This window comes from Lemur catta, chromosome 16 (genome assembly GCF_020740605.2).
Source record: "Lemur catta isolate mLemCat1 chromosome 16, mLemCat1.pri, whole genome shotgun sequence".
Taxonomy (NCBI): domain Eukaryota; kingdom Metazoa; phylum Chordata; class Mammalia; order Primates; family Lemuridae; genus Lemur; species Lemur catta.
Window position 1 is genome coordinate 2,896,341 of NC_059143.1, and position 19,962 is coordinate 2,916,302.

Consider the following 19,962-nt stretch of genomic DNA (forward strand, 5'->3'; position numbering starts at 1 on the left):
AAATTTTCTCTCTGACAAATGTGAATAAAGCAAAACTGACCAAAAAATAAACAAACAAAGAGGATCCTTATCTTTCCAGGGCAAAGAGAGGCGGCGGAGACCAGGCGGCGCTGCTGGCTGGTCCCTGAGCCCCTCGTGGCCAGGCCAGCTGCTGGGCTGGGGGCTCTCGCCCGCCCTCCTCCTCCCACTCCGCTGGTTTTTCACCTCAGCCCACCTTGAAAAGGCTGCTGTTTTCCAGAGGACTTTAATCACATGAGTAAATGTGGAAAAACAACAAACAAAAGTCAAGTTGACAAAGCGTAGGCATGGGCCCACCGTGGCTCAGACTGGGCACAGCTTCCGGAGGCCGGGATCTTGCCTGGGTTCCCACCAAGGAAGCTCAGCTCTTCGTCTCCAACAGCTTGTCCTGCAGCCTCGCTTCCTTCAGGGAAGATCTCGGCATCAAGGGTCACAAGTTCAGATAACTACAGGGGCCAGGCAGGAGACCTAAAATGACCCAACCCATCACAGACGGGCAGCAGAGTGGAGGCCTCAGGCCCGCTGGGGCCCCTGCTCAGGTCTAGCCCGTGTCGCCACATGGACACACGTGCCTGCGAAGGCCTGGCCTTCTCGTTTTTTCCAGAGAAGCCAGAAACACAATTTTAGTATGGAAGCTCCCAAGTTGTAAATGTCTGCAACCAATTCAAACTTTCTTAGAACACTGCGTGGACCAAACACCACACTCCGCTGGCTGGCGTGGGCCCAGGAGGCACAGTGTGAGACTGCGGCTCAGGGCACGATGGGTCAGTGCACACGCACGTCTCACCCGCGGGGAATCACGACTGCCGCAGGGTGCAAGCTGTCACGGCACACTTACCCCAAATACGCAGTCGAAACACAGCAGCGTCTCCTCTTGGCCTCTCTTTCAAGGAACGTTAAAGGATTTTTCTGAAATTGGCTGTCAATCTGATTACCATTCGGACTCCTGTTTTCATTAGTGTTTTCTTTAGAAAGTTAAGAATTCCCCCCATTGTGCTTTTTTTTTTCCAGAAGGATGGAAAGCGAGGTGGACAGACAGGCAGACAAGCTGAACTTCTGAGCTCCCCCTCAAAGTGCAGGTGCCTTACAGCCACAGCACTCTTCCAAGTAGCTAAGGGACGGCTGAAAGATAAGCTTTTAAAATCTGTACTTCTCAGTTCAAGAAATATTAATTCTGCCCATCGCAGCACAAATTCTGTGTCCCAGGACTGTCCCTATCCCTGGCAGCTCCCCCTAGGCTGGATCCCAGGTCATGTAGTGCATTTAGCTGAGGGGAACTCTTCAACCCAGGACTTCTTTTGCTTCCAGGAAACAACTTTTTAAAATAGCCACTTAAAGTGAAGACAGTGACAGAAGTTGCTGGGCCAACCATTCATTTTTTAGAAATGGTGCCATCACCTCAGAGCCACCCAGCATGTTTGGGGGTCACAGGCCAGAGATGTGTCACTTCTTGACCTCCACAGGCTGTATATCGTGCTCGGTGCCTAGAACCAAGCCTGTCTTTATGCACAGACTCCTCAGAGGGGAAGCCCCAAGCGGTCCCTAATCTCTCCTGGGGGGCTCCGTCTCCCATCTGGGCCACTCAGTGCCTCGTGGAGAATCCTAATGTGTAACATATTCTGGCAGCAAAAATAGGTAGTTATATCTTCACTGAACACAACTGTGAGCTTTATTAAGTAGACACAGTATTTAAAACACTTAAATTCACTCACTCAAGCAAACTGTCACTGAAGCAATACTGCTCACATACATACCAGTTTAAATTATAAAAGATACAACTTTCACACGCATAACGGTTTGAATTTGCCAAAGTACTCTCGCATGCACAATCTCATTTGATCTCTGCAAAACCCTCTAAGGTAGAAGAAACTGATGACCCCCCCCCCACCACGTTTTGTCAGTCAGAAGAGTGAGGTGACATGGCTAGTCCTTGGTCACCAAACCTACGAAAATCAAGACCTAAATGTGAAGCCAGGGTCTCCGACTTGGAACCGTGGCTTTTCCACCTTCACTTGGCGGTCCTTGGGTGCAAGGTATGGCACCAAACCTATTCTTAAGCAGTTACCAGATAAGTCAGCAACCCCTGGTACAAAAAATTCTTGTTAAATGGGTTACTGCATCTCAGCAAACACTTTGGGAAGTGACAGAACAAAATCAGCACCTTGACGGCACCAATGTGGAAGACACATGAAGGACCACAAGCTTTCTAGCATCCATGCCTGAAACACTGAGCACTCTGGCTTTGTCGGCAGACATCAAAGTAATTATAACCTACAAAAATGTAGCTTAAGGGCCACCCAGGTTTTCCTTGGAATGTTAAGGAGCTTGGGAAGAGGCATCAGCTTCAGTCATTCTGTAAGTACATATGGAACTACTTTGCCTGCCCAAGACCTACTTAGGGACCACCCTTTTCCCCTTCATGGTCCTGGTGCTGTGGGGGGAAGGGATGCTGATCCCTGCCCTCAGATGGGGCGGTGGGCACCTGCCCTGGCCCAGCCTATCAAGGCGCTTCCCCAACAAGGTCACAGTGACTGGTTCAGAGCATGTGAGCCAAGTGTGCCCAGTCACACCTCTTCCCAGAACTAGACTTACCACAAAGGAAGCATCTTTTGGGGGCTTAGAGAACTAACTGTGACACAGGACAAGCCATGTTTGCCACCACATGGACAGCCTACTCAAAAATGAGGCCAATACAGAGAGAAAGTGAAGGTTAGAGGCACAGCAAGATTCTGGATGACATCTGAGCCCATGGATACAGTCAAGCTCAAAACCATCACATCCTGAGACTTCTGAGTTGTCTGATCCACTAAATTCCCTATTTTGCTTAAACAAGGTTAAGTTGAGTTTCTGTCACTTGCAACCAAGAGTCTTTTTTTCTCTTATTTCAGCATATTGTGGGGGCACAAAAGTTTAGGTTACATATATTGCCCTTGCCCCCCCACCCCCCTGAGTCAGAGCTTCAAGCTTGTCCATCCCCCAGACAGTGCACATCGCATTCATTATGTATGTATACACCCATCCCCTCCCCCACCCACATCTGTCTGACACCCGATCAATGTTATTCCTAAATGTGCTCTTAGGTGATGATCAGTGAAACCAATTTGATGGTGAGTACATGTGGTGCTTATTTTTCCATTCTTGGGATACTTCACTTAGTAGAATGGGTTCCAGCTCTTTCCAGGAAAATACAAGAGGTGCTATATCACCATTGTTTCTTATAGCTGAGTAGTATACATGGTATACATATACCACATTTTATTAATCCACTCATGTATTGATGGGCACTTGGGTTGTTTGCAACCAAGAGTCTTGATTGTTAAAGCCAGCATTGATCAGAAGTAAAGCTTTTTGAACTGGTATAGTGAAATTATAGGTTAATTAGTAATTAGATTAATTAGTAAGTATATTAAATTTATTTTGTTAGAAATTTTGTAAAAGAAAATGTATAATTATGTGATCATAGCATGTTTGAGAATATTTTATATGCTATAGTTATTATGATTTTGATAATTAATCATAGTATTCTTAATAGAAATGCTATATTGGTAAAATTAGGGAGCATGGCTAACAAAAGCATGAGGTCAAGCTTCAAGATTCTTAGCTGTGCAAAAAAGCTCTGCTCTAGTAACATTCTTTCATTTCATGAGAGGAAGGAAAGAGCTGAGATAGGATTTGAAGTCATCTATTCCATGGAAATGACAGATAGCTCATGGGGAAGTTTCAGTTGTAGACAAAAGGGGGACTCAGAGGGCCAAGCAGTCTTGAGAACGTATTGAGCATCATATCCCTCAGTTCATTCCGCCAGTAACAGTTAAGCAAGAATGCGTAGGGTTTTCTCTTTGAACCCGTCAGTGCTGATACAGGAAACCCAAGCCCGAGAGGTGACAGAACTCATCTGCACAATATTTCTCATGAGTTTGTAACAGTCGCAGCCCCAGACCCTCTGACCAACAAAAGATACCAAGTCAGTAAACCAAAGAGGGTAGGATCAGGCCAAAACGTTATCTAGCGCCTATTATATCAGGGAGGCAAAATTAAGTCACAGATTGGTAAAGCTGGTTGTCTGTGTCAACCTCCTTGTTTTGGGGAATGTGGGGTCCGGACATGCCCTGTTCCAGTGTCTTGGGCAAGTAACTAGCCCAGCACCATAAACACCACACAATTAATGATGCAGTGGCGTGTCACCTGTCACGTATAAAGAAATAGATTTAAAATATCATCTTTCTCCTATTTCCCGCAGCCCTTATTTTGTAGATTGTTTTAACTATAAGCTGTTCTGCATATGGGCTTCTCCCCAAAACCTCTGGGAGCCAGACCTTCACAGAGGTCAAGGCAACCACCACCCGGATGGGCCTCAAGGCCTCTGCTCATCACTTCATAGGGCCAGAAACTCAACGCGAGCTCATCCCTCATCTGCGCAGCCCTAGTATGTCTTATCATCACCCCAAGGATCGAGACTCCACGACTCCGGGATCTCAGTGCACATCGTTTTCCACTACATCAGGGTGACTTTCAGAGGCAGCAGACACGATCCGGAAATAAACCTCCCCGTGTTAAAGTGAGAAGGAACCTAATATCACCCTATCATGTTTATAGATGAAGCAAGTGAGTGATAGAGAAACTAAGTCCAAAGTCACACAGCTGTTTGATCACAGCCCAGGGCCTGGGACATCAAGTCTCCTGACTCTCAGAGCAGAGCTTTCCCTCCTCTGACCTGCTGCCCTCTTTTGCAGATTCTTTATTTATATGCTACTCTGCTTAAAGACCATGGCCCTGAAATGTGCACGTGTAAAGCAGACTTTTATAATCCAAACGCCATTCTCCCATCCACGCCTGCGATGAAGTGGCAAATCTATCTTGTTAGCAGATTATTTGATTCAGTTTAAATAAAGCAGAAATCAGCTGATACATTATAGTAACATTCATAATAACCCAGAGCTACTGATAAGGACAATTTAGGCACATTACTTCCATGTTGATTGTTTTTATTATTAGTAAGTCTGAAAGTTTCATGGACTAAAAATTAGCCTATATATTTTCCTAACCATGTTTTAAGAGATTAATTCATTCAATTAATATTTATTGGCCAGGCGCAGTGGCTCAAGCCTGTAATCCTAGCACTCTGGGAGGCCGAGGCGCGTGGATCGCTCAAGGTCAGGAGTTCGAGACCAGCCTGAGCAAGAGCGAGACCCCATCTCTACTAAAAATAGAAGGAAATTAGCCAAACAACTAAAAAGAGAAAAAATTAGCTAGGCATGGTGGTGCATGCCTGTAGTCCCAGCTACTAGGGAGGCTGAGGCAGGAGGATCACTGAGCCCAGGAGTTTGAGGTTGCTGTGAGCTAGGTTGACGCCATGGCACTCACTCTAGCCCGGGCAACAGGGTGAGACTCTGTCTCAAAAAAAAAAAAAAAAATTAATATTTATTAATGGGCCTGGTATTACCCAATGCTCCAAGGATACAAAAGTGATCAAAACAGTTAAAAATCACTGCCCATATGCATTCATATGCCCTTACATTCTAGAAGGAATCACATATTTGGAAGAGAGGGAGGCATCCAGTGTGGAAAAGATAAAGCCAGAGGACAAAGGCCAGAAAAAGCTGGTGTTTTCAAGGGACCATTCTGACCACTCAGGACAGAGTGGCAAGAAATGCCCAGAGCCCTGGAATGTCCAACTGACACACTGTACTTTTAGCCTATAGAAACAAAGCTACCAAAAACTTTTAAGCAAGAAGCAAACGTGCAGTCTTCCCCTGGCAGAATACAGGCTAGGCTGTAAAAAGGAGCAACTCGGATTCTGTGCACTCATCAGATGCAGAAAAGGTGCACTGAGTGCTGGGTGAATAAAACCGCCTCCAGCAGGCACTGAGAAGCGCACAGACTTGGTGATAAGGCCGGTAGGTGAATGAGCAGCACGCAGAGACAGAGCATGGCAGGGAGGCACCGTTAGGCAGGAAAACCCCTAAGGAGGCACCTCTTTGCTGAGCTCTGGAGGAGCCCCAGGGGTGGGGGGTCTCCAGGAGGAGAGGACTGTGGGGTCCCAGACAGTTGCCAGCCCAGGGCTGGGAACAGGAGGTTGAAGAACTGGCTGGAGGTCAGGGAAGTCTCAGAAGACATTCAAGTGCTTGAAGAGGAAATGACATAGCTTTCCTTTGCTTGTTTTCTAATCCTAGCTGCTCAGTGCAGAGTAGATTGAAGTCAGACAAGCGGCCAAGGAAAGCCCACGTGGGAAGCGCCGGGGCCCAGTGAGGGCTGTGAGGTTTGGGAAGGAGGGGGCCAAACCCCTGTGTCCCTGTGCTCTTTTCTCATTTCAGACAGGCTGTTTGGGAAACAGGAGCCAAAATTATTGCCAAGTCCAACAGACATGCCAGATGCTGTTGCCCAGACCAACAGTCTCCCCACAAAGGCCCCGGTCTTCCCAGCTTCTCTGCAGGGCCTCGTGTGGTGGCCAAGTGAGTGGCTCAGTGTGCAGAGCAGCAGTGTGACAGTGGGAGGTGGCAGAAGAGAGCAAACTTGTCCTCTGAGGCCAGGCCCTGTGCCCCATCTCTGCTCTCTCCCTGCCCCCTAGAGCACCGGCCCCTCCAGCCTCCCATTCTCAGGCCTTGACACCCAGCGGGGGCTGGGACTTGGGAAGCAGAAAGGGAGGAGTGTGTCAATGGCCTGCCATTCTCCAGACCTCCCCTGCCCAGCACCAGCCTGTCACCTGCAGCCCCTCGGACAGTCACCGTCCCTCCCTCCACCAGCTAGGGACAGAACCTAACTGCCTGAGGTTCCAACAGTCCTGCCAGCAACTGCTCCCAGCAACTGCCACTGGCTCAGAACCGCCCGGTCCTGCTGCCTACAGAGACCGGGATCTCCCCAGCCCTGATGTCACCTTCGTTTTTCTTCTTACCCTCCTGGATGTCTCCACCCCAGCTAACCCCTGTTTTCTGACACTTTCTAAATGGTGCCGAGGGCATCAATGGACCTAGAGCTTTCCTGACACCCCAGCCTTTTGAGGACCCGCTTAAGTGCTTTTCTCAAAGGCAGCTCAGGATCACACAGTGACTCTCTGCTATGGTGCGTTGGTCACGCTGCTCCGACCACCTGTAAGATTTGTCTAAAGTCTAGTCCTGGGTCTGCCAGCTGCTTCTGCCTCAACAGCAAGGGTGTGACATCTGGACTCAAGGCCCAGAAATCTATCATTTCAAATTTTGCATGGGCAGAAGCGTGGGCTGCTCTGTAGCCGAACTCTGCCCTGTGGCCACCCCCTCGCCGCAGGCACAGCCAGTCCTCTGCTGGCCTAAGCCCTCTTGTCATTCAATATGTCATTTCAGTCTTCACCCAGACACCACCCCATCCCCTCTTCACAGCTCAATTTCTTGAAAATTTTGCTTAGTTTATTCTCCCTTACATCTCACCTGATCACTCTTCAGTCCCCGACGTCCTCGCTCCCCTCTCGCATCTGGCCAGCCTGTCTTCTCTGCGAGGTGCCAGGGAGCTGCTCACTGCCACAAGCTGCAAAGCGTTTGACCCTCCCCTTGGGCCGGACTCGGGGGCAGCCCATCCTGTCAAGTAGGCTGCTGTACAGCTCCGTGTGAGCTCTCCGGCGAGCTCTGTGTCACACGACGGGCTGTGAAGATGAATTTAGACATCTTCTCCTCCTCATCTTGCTCCTTCAAGAAATTCAGTCTGGCTGGGACAGAGCTTGAGCGCTCTGTGGGAACACAGAGTGGGCACCTAGCCCAGCTGGAAAGGTGTTGCGGAGTTTTCTAAAGAACAGGGGCTTGCGTTAAATCAGGAAGGATGAGGAGGAAGTCCCCACATAAAGAAAATGTGAAAGGCAAAAGTGGGGGCTTTTGTTGCCAAGACAGTGCAGTGTCTCCCAGACCCCAAGGCCAAGACCGCAGGGCGCTCCAGAGGCAGGCTGGAGCCAACCCCGGGAAAGCCCTCGGCATTCTCCTTGCCTTGCTCCTCTCTGAACAGCTCTTTCCCTCTTTCCTCTCTGCGGACTGACCTCCCCTGGCCCCTGAGTTTGTTTGCCTGTTACCCACCAGAACAGGGGCGATGACTTTCCCAACACTAACTCTCGTGTCAAGAACGGTGTATCCACAGCAAGGCTCACTGACCTAATTCAGTCTGGCCAGAGGGACAGGGCCGCACAGCGCAGGTCTGCCGGCCAGCACCCACCCCGCGTGGAGGAGGATCGCAGCACCGCAAGGCGGGCAGAGGGCTGAGCCACCTGTCAGAGAGGGAGGGTAGATGGGGCTACCGCTGGGCAGGTTTTGAATTGAGTCTTTTTGCTCCTATAATAAACTATCTCTGAACTGAGAGAGGAAGCTCCCACCTGCTTCAGCCCTCTCACTCTTGAGTCTTCTTGGCCACCAGGTACCCTTGGGAGCCACATGGTAGGAATGAGTTGAATACATGCACAGTTCCGGGAGCTCAGCCCTCCCTGACTTCCTCCCGAGTGTCTGGCTTGACACCTGGGGCTGGACAGTCACTTGTCTGGTGGTGCCACTGTTTGGAACACTGGGAGCCCTCCCAAGCTCTTCCCAACGCTGCTTCCCCACAGCTGGCTGCCGGGAGCAAAGGGTGCTGCTGCCCGGAACAGTGACTCTGCTGCTGGCCAAAGCCAGGCCTGGCTTCCACGGAGAGCCCTCAGCCATTCCCAACAGCACATGGGTGCTCTGCCCGTGACAGCTGCCAGGATGCTGCCAAGGCATGCCGTACCTGATGGCCCACTGTGTTTCTGATGCAGACGCCCCGTTCTGTGCTGGAGTCACCTGGCCAAGCTTTCAGCCAGGTGCATTTCCCGTACTCCTAGGGAACAAGGCTCCACCTCGCCTCCTCCCCTAGGGCCTGTGCATTCCCAAAACTGAAGCCACCTGAATTCCTGTACCACTGCCCCCCACACAGGTAACCTTACACAGCTCCACATGTTGTAATGGGCATGGGTCTCCATCCCACACGTTAGAGTGGGTGCCCATGGGGCAAATGGGGGTGGGGACTGGGGATTGGGGCTAAAGCAGGGAAAATGAAATGAGATGGGGTCTTGCACAGACCAAGGATGATAATGAGCCAGGAACCGAGGAGAATGAATAAATTAGTCTCGTCTCCCTGGAGGAGCCACAGTCTCTGCTCTGACCATATTCTAGGGACATGGATCTGTCCCCAGTGTCTGAAGCCTTCTTCAGAAGAGTAGCTAAGGAGCCACTGCAGCTGGAGAGCCCAGGAGTGCACGGCTCTTTGAGCAGCTTGTAGCCAGCAGTGATGACGGAGGCCAGACCAAGACTGCAGAGTCACTTAGGCTTCAGGGCTCCCCGCCAGCCAGGCCGGAGCCAAAACTGCACTGGAAGCCCCCTGGCCTGGCTCCTTCCAACTTGCCTCCCTACTCTCCATCGAGTTCTCCTGGGAGAACTTCCTTAGCTAATCACCTGCACCCAAGTCTCTGTCTCAGGGTCTTAAAAATAAATTGCTGTGGCCAACCTCACGCATGCAAAAAATGAAACACACTCTCCTATAACTCTACCAAATTTCCATTAAATATTTAGAGACCTTGTCTTCCCCAGATTGAATGAATTGTTCAGTTACCAGAATCTCCAGTGCGGGGCCGGGGAGGAAGAGGGGAAAAGAAAAAGCCCTGATTTCCAGCATTTGTTAATTTACATCATATGAATACTCCCACCATGGCAAATCCCCAGCCAACAATATGTCACTGAACCCAGGGGGGCGGAGGGCTGGGAAAAGACATGTAAAATGGGCCCTCACCAGCCCGAGAGCCAGCCCTGCACCCCACGTCTGCCCCCAGCCTGCCCTCGGGGTTCTGCCTAAGCTACTGAGAAGACACGTGACACTGGCTGTGATGGCCATCCACTGAGTCCCCTCCCATAGAGACTTGCTTTGTGTGTGGTCACACAGGCCCTCAGGTCTCATGACATCTGCTACTTTCAGGACACGCAGGCTGCTGCAGCATGACCTCGCAGTCCTCTCACCCCGGCCTGCCGCACTGCCCCTGTCCCACCCAGGAAGCAGGGCACAGCCCGTCCCCAAGCCCCAAGCTTGGGGAATCTTGTCTGGGGGTGGGAGGTGAGACACTTTCCTTCTGAATGCTTCTCAGCCCCCCTCTCAGCATTTTGCCTGTCACTTCTTCCTTTGGGACACCAGGATTAAAATAACGTTTATTCGTTGTCTGCGCTAGACACTGGGGCACAGGGGGTCACAGAAACTAGCTTCCTGCTTCCACGGAGCTTGCGTTCGGTTCCGTTCCCTGATGCTGGCCGTGCAGCCGTGTTAAAAGCCACCGGCTGATTGGAAAAGCCTTCCTGGCACAGGAACGGGCAGTTGCAAAGGCCCAGAGGCAGGAACCAACCTGATGTTCAGGGGACAGAAAGGAGGCCCATGAGGGTGACCAGTGCCTGTCACAGCGGGTACCAGGACTCAGAGAGGTGGTCAGAAACCACATTACATAGGGTACATGATCCAGGGGGAGAAGGTAGGATTTTTATTCCAACTGCCAAGGGAAACCACTGAAGGTTTATAAGAAATAGTGGCATAATTGGATTCATACTTTTAAAAGATTACCGAAGCCAGTCTGTGCTGGAAACAGGGAAATCATTTCGAGGAAGCTCCTCCAGAAAGCCAAGTGCAGAAGGCAGCGTCTGACCCAGGGCCCAGGCAGTGAGACAGAAGCGGAAGCGCTGGAGACGCAGCGGGGAGAAGGGCAGGGCCTGGGCGCTGACTGCGGGGAGACGGGGAGACGGGGAAAGAAACAAAGGCGGGCTCCAGGGCCCGCGTGAGCCCGGCCTGGCGTGGTCTCCTCTGAGTTGGGGAAGGGAGGAAAAGGAATGGGCTTGGCCAGGGCAGGACGAATTCTGCCTCGTTAAACTGCAGTGACCCTTAGACATCCAAATGGAGGCAACACATGGGTCATTAAATATAGGTGTCAGGAACCCAGGGGAGGAGGTGAGGATGAGAGATGGAGATCTGGGAGTCATCAACATGCAGGTGTGATTTAAACCACGGGCTGAACTTAAACCACGGCCTGGGGGAGAGAGGGCTGAGAGCAGAGGAGAGGTGAGAGCAGGGCTCACTCTTACCTCGGGGTAAGAGCCTTGGGACTCGTCACCTCAAGGGCAGCTGAGTTCGGTGATGACGCAGACGTGTCCACAGGCAGCTGGAGGCCAACGCTGACCTTGACAAGGGCCGTTCAGTGAGTGGGAGCGCAGGTACCAGAGGAAGGGGGAAGAGTGAATGGGACCCGAATTCCTGCTGAGATTCCTGCTGAGAACGACCCGATAGAAAGCAAGCAGTGCGTGGGGAGAAAGGGAGGCAGTCCTGCAGGATGCACATGCTTGAGAGAGTGCGGGGAGCGGGGCCCACAGACACGGAGGGCTTAGCCTCTGGAAGGAGGAGAGACACTACCCGCCAAGGGGAAGATGGAGAGTAGAGGTGTAGACGAAGTAGGTCGTCATGTTTGGCCACGAGAAGATGAGACTTCCGTTCATGGTTTTTCTACAGTAGTTTCTCCGTGAGGTGTGAAGCAAGATGTTAGATTTAATAGGTTCTTATAGAAAGAAGGACTATAAAGGACCATCTCGAGGGTAGAAAATGACTTCTCCCCTCCCTGTTTCCCCACCATCCTTGGCACCTAATGCAGGAACTTACACGGAGTGGAGGAGGAAGCTGTAAGTGTTTACTGAAGACCACATCCGTGCTCACGCCGGGCATCTAGGGCTGCACGTGGGCCTAAGATCATTGTTCCATAAATCTGAATGTCATTTACACACAGGATATTGTGGTACTTCTGGATGAACCAAACTGACCATCCAGCCATGATTTTGGTGTCAAGAAAAAACCTGTCCCTGAAAGAGTTCATTTCATAAGTTTTGGCATCCCAAAGAGGCAGGCCTGGCTTAATTGATGTTGCCAGGTGATAATGCTTTTTTTTAAAATGGTGCCACAATAGGGCCTACTTTTTATCAAAGTTCTATATTATATGTATATTTTAGGATCCAAGATGCACAGAAAATTTGTTGATGCTTCTTAAAAAATTTTTATTCTATATTTCAAAATGGATCAAGGGCATTTAACTTCTGCTGTCTCCCAAAACCCCACCAGATGGAAAGAAACCTAAAACGTAAAAGATAATAAAAGAGAACAAACAAGAAACAAAATTTTGGAAGCCAGAAAGCAGATGGGTGGATTGTCACAGGCCGAGCAGGACGGAGAAAACTGCCGTGGGAGGCAGTGGCGGCAAACCCTGAGACGCTCCTGACTGACAGCCTGGACTCCCCAGGACGCAGGAGTTAGGTAGACCAGGAAACCAAGGTGATTGTGGTGCTAAAAACTTTTAAAAAATCAGTTAGACCCCCTTCCCCACTCTAGACAGCTGAACAAAAGAAACTTTTCTGGGGAATCTGATCCTCCAGGAGAAAAGGCCTAAAAATATTCAACTGAGGGGTCCCCTCACCCCCAAGTTAAACACTTTAGCCACATTGCCCTGTGAGGAGACCACAGAGTTAAACAAGGATGCCGTGTCTGCAGGGTCCCAGCAAGCTTTTAAGTTCAAAGGATGATGGGACAATTTGAGGACAAAGATATGAAATGAAAGAGATTAAAACAAATACATATAAAGAAACTTGAAGGAAACAAATTCGAGAATAAGAAAATTTTTAAATACTATCTTAATATCCTCATGGAGGCAAGGAAAGATATAAACCCATTTAAAAAGAGCAGAATGGTTTTGTAAAACATACATATATATAAACATGAAATGTCTGATTTTGAATCAAAATTTAGTTTATTATCTCTCAAACAAGCAGTACAACTAATCAAAGTATGCACCTAAACTGTTGACACAGTTTTGCCATCTTAACAGTAGCTTGTTTATGCCAGCAGTGAAGAAGGCTGGAGAGAGAGTGGCTATGAAATTGCGAAGGGTGTTTTCCACAGCTTGTTGAGAATTGAATATTTTTCCTTGCAAGAAGTGGTCCAAAGCCTGGAAGAAGTGGTAGTCAGTTGGTGCAAGGTGGATGACAGAGAGTTTCCAAGTCCAGCTTCTGTAGTTTGAGCAGTGTTGTTTGTGTGACATGTGGTCGAGCGCTCTCTTGCAAGAGGATTGGCCTGTCTCTGTTGACCATTCTCGGCTACTTAATCACAAGCATCCTCAGCATTTCATCCAATTGGTTGCAGTAGATATCCGCTGTACTCAGTTGACCAGGTTTCATGAAGCTGTAGTGGATAATACCAGCACTGGACCACCAGATAGACACCATTAGCTTCTTCTGATGACTATTCAGTTTTGTATTGTGTTTCAGCACTTCATCTTTATCCAACCATTGTGCCAAACACTTGGAATTGTCAAAAAGAATCCATTCTTCATCACACATAACAATGTGGTATAGAAATGTTTTGCCTTTATATCGTTACAGCAAAGAAAGGCAATCTTCGAGATTTTTGACACTCATTTAATTCATGCAGTTGCCATCTGTCCAGCTTCTTTATCTTGCCCATTTGTTTCAAATGGTCCAATATTGTTGGAATAGTAACATGAAACCTTGCTGCTAATTCACGTGTATGTTGAGATGGATTCGCTTCCACTACAGCTTTCAGCTCATTATCCGCCTTGGTCTCAGGTCACCCACGTGGCTCATTTTCAAGATTAAAATCATCAGAACAGAACTTCTCAAACCATCAATGTACCATGTATTCATTAGCCACATCCTTCCCAAACACTTTGTTGATATTTTGAGCTGTCTATGCTGCTTTGGTTCCACAATAGAACTCATATTCAAAAATAACAGAAAATTTTAATTTATCCATGGTTTCACAAAAATTGCTCTAAAAAAATTTGAAAGATAATCACAAGCCAGAATGTGTGTTTCAAAGACTGAGGATGTACCTTCACAATAAAAATAAAACAAGAAGTGTCAAAGTGAAATGTCAGCGATATCAACTGTCAAACTTAGTACTTAAGGAAATCAGACATTCCATACTTAATAACTTAATCTACAAATCAAAGAAAAAAGCCTGTTAGAAATTAAAAGTTTTGTAGTAGATTTTTTAAATCAATGATTCAACATTACTAGTCATTAGGGAGATGCAAATCAAAACCACAATGAGATACCACTTCACATCCACTAGTATGATTATAATCAAAAAGACAATATCAAGTATTAGTGAGGATGTGAAGAAACTGGAATTTCCATATGGCAGGAATGTAAAATGGTGCAGCCACTGGAGAAAATAGTCTAGCAGTTCTTCAGAAAGTTAAATTCCTAAGAGAAATGAAAATATATGTCCACAAAAAATTTGCTCACACATGTTCATAACAGCATTATTCTTGATAGCCAGAAAGGGAAAACAACTCAAATGTCCATCAACTGAGACTGGATAAATAAAATGTGACATTTTCATATAATGGAATCTTATTTAGCTACACAAAGGAACGGAGTCCTGATACATGCTCCAACACAGACAAATCTTAAAAACATGCTAAGTGAAAGAAACAAGACCCAAAAAGACCAAATGTATGTTTCCACTTGTATGAAATGTCCAGAATAGACAAATCATAGAAACACAAAGGAGATTAGGGGTTGCCAGAGGCTGGGGAAGGGGAAAGCAGACAGTGACTGCAAATGGGGATGGAGTCTCTTTGGAAGATGATGAAATGTTCTGAAATTGGAAAATGGTGATGGTTGGACAACTCAGTGGCTTACAACTGTCATTCCAGAAGTTTGGGGCACTTAGGCAGGAGACTCTCTTTAGCCCAGGAATTCAGATCAGGCTGGACAACATAACGAGAACCTGACTCTATAAAAAATAAAATAAATTATTGTGGTGGTGCATGCCTATAGTCCTAGCTACTTGGGAGGCTGAGGTGGGAGGATGGCTTGAACCCAGGAGTTTGAGGTTGCTGTGAGTGAGGCTGATGCCACTGTATTCCAGGCTGAGTGACAGAGCGAAACCCTGTGTCAAAAAAAAAACAAAAACCTAAATTGCACACTTTAAAGGGGTAAATTTTATGGCATATGAATTATATCTCAATAAATGTGTGTATATTATTTTTAAGGGATCAATGAAAGTTCAGAATATAAAGATGAGAAAAATCATGCAAAAAGTAAAGTAAAAAGACAACTGGAAAGTGCAAGGGAAAAATACAATTATGAAGCAAACAGGAAGTCCAATATCTGAATGGTCAGATTTCTTGTAAGTAAGGAATAAAGAGAAAAAGGAAAAGTCATAAATAAAATTTTAAAATGCTCTCAAAACTGACACATCAAGTTTCTAGATTGGAAGAAAACAGAAGATAAAGCCTAAAAATGAAAAAAACAGGAAGTACTTGGCAAAAAGGGTACAATTAGGCCCATATCAAGACCCACGTTGTGAAACTTCAGGACCCTGCAAGCAGGAAAAGATAAACTTCTGGGGGAGGAGAGGGGCAGCTTCCATACAAAGGATCAAGAATCAGACATCAGTGAAATTTTCAAAAGCAACACTGAAAAATAAATGTCAATTTAATGCCTTAAAAATTCTAACAGAAAAAAAAAATTTCTATTCTGGAATTCTATATCCAGACAAACTAGCAATTTAAACATGATGGGGAGGCATTTTCTGAACTTGCAAGGTCTCAGAAAATCTACTTTTAATGAACCTTTTTCAAGAAGCTGTGAGAGGACACCCTGTACAAAGTAGAAGGAGCAGACCAAGAACTAGAAACCCACAGCAACCAGAAAACAGGGACTCCTACACAAAAGAGAGGGGACATCACACAATGCCGCAGTCACGCTCCTTGGTATTTACCCAAAGGGTGGAAAACTTATGTCCATACCAAAACCTTCACATGAATGTTTATAGCAGCTTTACTCATAATTGCCAAAACGTGGAAGCAACCAAGATGTCCTCCAGCAGGTGAATGGCACTGTGGCACGTCCAAACACCGGAACGCCATTCAGCTCTCAGCGAAATGAGCCACCAAACCGTGGAAGACTTGCAGGAACCTTACATGCATGTTGCAAAGCAAAAGAGCCAATCTGAGAAGGCAGCACACCCTATGACATTCCGAAAACGGCACGACCGTGCCAGCCCGGGGCTGGGGAGGGTGGATCGCAGGGTCTAGGACAGGGAAACTACTCCGCATGAGGCCGTGATGGCAGACGTGTGTCCTCACACGTTTGTCCAAACAGTACACTGCACAAGAGCGAGCCTGGTGTGACTGTGGACCTTGGGTGATGACGCAGCTCCCTCAGCCACAGCAGAGGGACACGCGGGCGGGGCAGGGGCCGTGGGGGAGGCTGGCTGTGTGGGGCACGAGCTGTGCAGGAAACCCCGGATCCTGTTGCTCAGTTTTGCTGTAGACCCAAAACTACCTTAAAGAAACTAAGTCTGCTTCTTAAAATTAATTTATTTCAACCAGTAATACTGCTTCTAGCAACATTTGTTAAGAAAAACATCAGAACGAATAACAAAAATAGCATGTATCTCAGTGATGAAATGCTACGTAACAATTAAATTTTGTGTTTTCAAACATTTTGTAATGAAATAGGAAAAAACGATGGAAAGACGAGTGAAAATAATATCTGGCTGAGAACATTTCCTAGCAAAAGGAGAGAGAACTCCAGCGACGTCCACAGAGCAGGCTGAGGACCGGCTGCCCAGTCCAGGTGGCAGCAGACCAGAAACCCAGAGCCGCCTCTAAAGAAGACAAAATTGGTAATGCCACTGTGTTTGTGTTCAGAGATTCTTTTTTTTAAAACAAGAAATGTCTTATTATTGTTTTAACTGGGTATATTTTTATATGTCCACTTACTTTTCTTTTGTGAATACCTGTTCATTTACTTTCCCATTTTTCCCCCTATGGAGTTAACGGTTTTTACAAAATTTTAGGAGTTCTTTCTATGTTTTTAATGTACACATATTACATGCATTTATTACATTTTATATGGGATGTGTATATTATTCCCTCCTCTGTCGTACATGTCGCAAATATTTTTTCAGTATTTTTTTAAATTTCAGAATATTACAGGGGTACAAACGTTTTGGTTACATAAATTGCTTTTGTACAGTTTGAGTCAAAGTTATAAGTGAGATTCTTGTCATGGTGGAGGGAGGGAGGCAGAACGTAGAGTTGAATGAGTAGTAAGAACATAAAACCCAGGGAAGACAAAAGGGATTGCTGCCTCCACAGGAAATATAAGTGTGCAGAAACAGAATTGATTTCAATATACTAAATGGCTCAACTGTAAATTATTATTTACCTAGTCATAATGATGTAAATACTAAATACTAATCTAAATTCCAATAAAACTCTTCCGGGGTTTGTGAGAGACACGCAGAGTGAATGAGAGCGCGGGGTCAGGTGTGGGTGGAGAGGGAGCAAGAGGAGTTCAGGGAGCTAAATTCCCACCCGCCCTACTGGGAGCCCAGGGATTATGCCTGAAATTGAACAAAGAGGCAGTAGGAATGTAAATTACAGTAATAAGATACACTGTTTAAAAGAAGAGCTAAGAAAGTTGGAATTCATTGCCTCCTGAGGGTGGAAAGGCTGGCAGAGGAAAGTTGTTGCTCACAAACGTTAGAGAATAATGTGCCTTGAAATGATGTGTGTATAACTTTGACAAAAATAAAACTAAACAAAAAAAGAAGTTTCTGAGAGACCCAGTCAGCATTGTCACTAATAAGCGACAGATATTTCGTATGTGCCTACTGTGCTGGGCAACGTTTCAGATGCCAGACACACGCCCCCTTCCAAACACATGCACGTAGGTTCTCCGGTGTGCCTGTGTCTGTGTGGGATGGGCCAGTTGTCACACTCAGTCCCCGCGTTTTGCTGGCTCACAGCAGAGGCCTGGAGTGAGATGTGAGATGACCAGGTCAGGGTACGGAGGCGACGAGATGTGAAAGTCGTACCACGTCCCAGGTTTCATTAGCTTGTCAAGATGCTGCTTCTCTCTTTCCTTGTTAAATAATCATTTTCATCAGACCCAGGATATTTAAAAACATATTGATAAGTTACTGTTTATGTAAAGTTGATGCCTAGTAATCATTTAATACTTCATTTTCTGAGTACTATGCTGCAGTGGTAGCTCCTCAAGCAATTCAACATGAAAATCTTGGATTAAGCAAATGAAATTGCCAGAAAATATCTAATGTAAATTTTAATTTCATATATTTTATCAGTCACTAAAGGAAAACATGGTAATTAAGTTCTCCCTTTACTTCCTGATTTCCTTCTTACTGGAGGGGTAGCATTTGGGCAGTTGCTTTTAGTTTTCTGATTGGTGTTTTACTGGCAGAGTCTGAGCAGAAAGAACATGGAGACTGTAAGTCCATTTCCACAAGTGTCCTTTTATGTTAGTGATTTCACTTCTTTGTGCCTCGCCTCACTTCAGCTGCTCAGCCCCACATGCAGAAGGCTGCTGAACCATTTGGGGTACTACGTGAAAACATAATAACTAGAAACTAAATTTGTTACATTCAAATTCTTTTTAATTTTGTTTTTAATTGACAATAATTATATATATTTATGATGTACAATGTGATGTTTTGATATATATTTACATTAAACCAAGCTAATTAACATATGCATCACCTTACATACTTATCATTTTTCTGTAGTGAGAACATTTAAAATCTATTCTTTTAGTAATTTTGAAATATACAATACAGTATGGAGGTTCCTCAAAATATACTAAAAACAGAACTACCATGTGATTCAGCAATCCATTACTAGGCACATATCCAGAGGAATTGAAACCAGTATGTCAAAGAGATATCTGCACTTGCGTGCTCACTGCAGCACTATTCTCAGTAGCCAAGATATGCAAACAACTTAAGCGTCCCTCGACAGATAAATGGATAAGGAATATGTGACATATACACTCAATGGAATACTAGATGTATATACCAATTTTTTAAGGGCATATCAAAACTGCCTATAAGATGGCAAGCTATTGAACTTTGAATTTAGTTGAATTTAGGGTAAAAGACACCCTGATGTCACTTGTACCTGGGTCAGGTTGGGGACAGTCCTCATGATAGCAACCTGACCATGGCTGTGAGAAGCAGTCTGGCTCAGTCTCTGTTCGGTGACCAGCAATCAGAACCAGATGCATTCTCAACTCAGCAGCCACAGACCCCTCCGCTAGCCCAGGAAGGCCTCACCCACGCCTCAGGTGGGAACTCTCTCTTTAGAGCACCTGCCCGGGGAGCTCCTCGAATGACAGCCCACCAACTATCCTCTAAATCAGTGTCCTCAGATTGTTTCGTTCACTCAATGAAAAAATATTTCAGTCCAAAACCTTAACATACGTATCTTTAATTACCAACTGTACTATTAATTAACATATCACAATCATTATGGAACTGACACACAAATATAGATATCAAATGAATCTAGATAAAAATATAAATTTTTAGAGATGTTATTATATTTTCTTCTGAAATACCAGGAACCCCTTGCACATGCCCAGGTGCATTTCCTCACTCCCTGAATCCCTCAGCTTGGGGAACCTGGTGGGAGGAAGTAAACGCACCCCTCCTGGCTGGCTTTGCCTGAGTGTCTCCCTGTGCACTGATGGAGGTGTGAAATAAGCAAGGGCCCAGGCCACCCGCAGTTTGAGCCAGACAGCAGCCAAGTGCAGGAATGTCAAGAAAGAGAGCAATGTAACGATGAAGCTAGACATGTTCATTGGAGGAAAAAAATATTAATAGAAAAAAAGCTCAAAGAAGAAAATTAAAATCACCTATAATTCCACTACTGTACAATACACAATTCTGTTTATACTTTAGAATGCAGTTTTTTGGTGACTTTCTACACATTGGTATGTTTCTTTTCAAAATGTACTGTTTTATAAGTTCCTTTTTTCATTTATGATGAATATTTTCCATGTCATTAAATTTTCAACATTTTTTGTTACCATGATGTTACACAGTATATTTAATATTTTTTACAGTTCACGATTT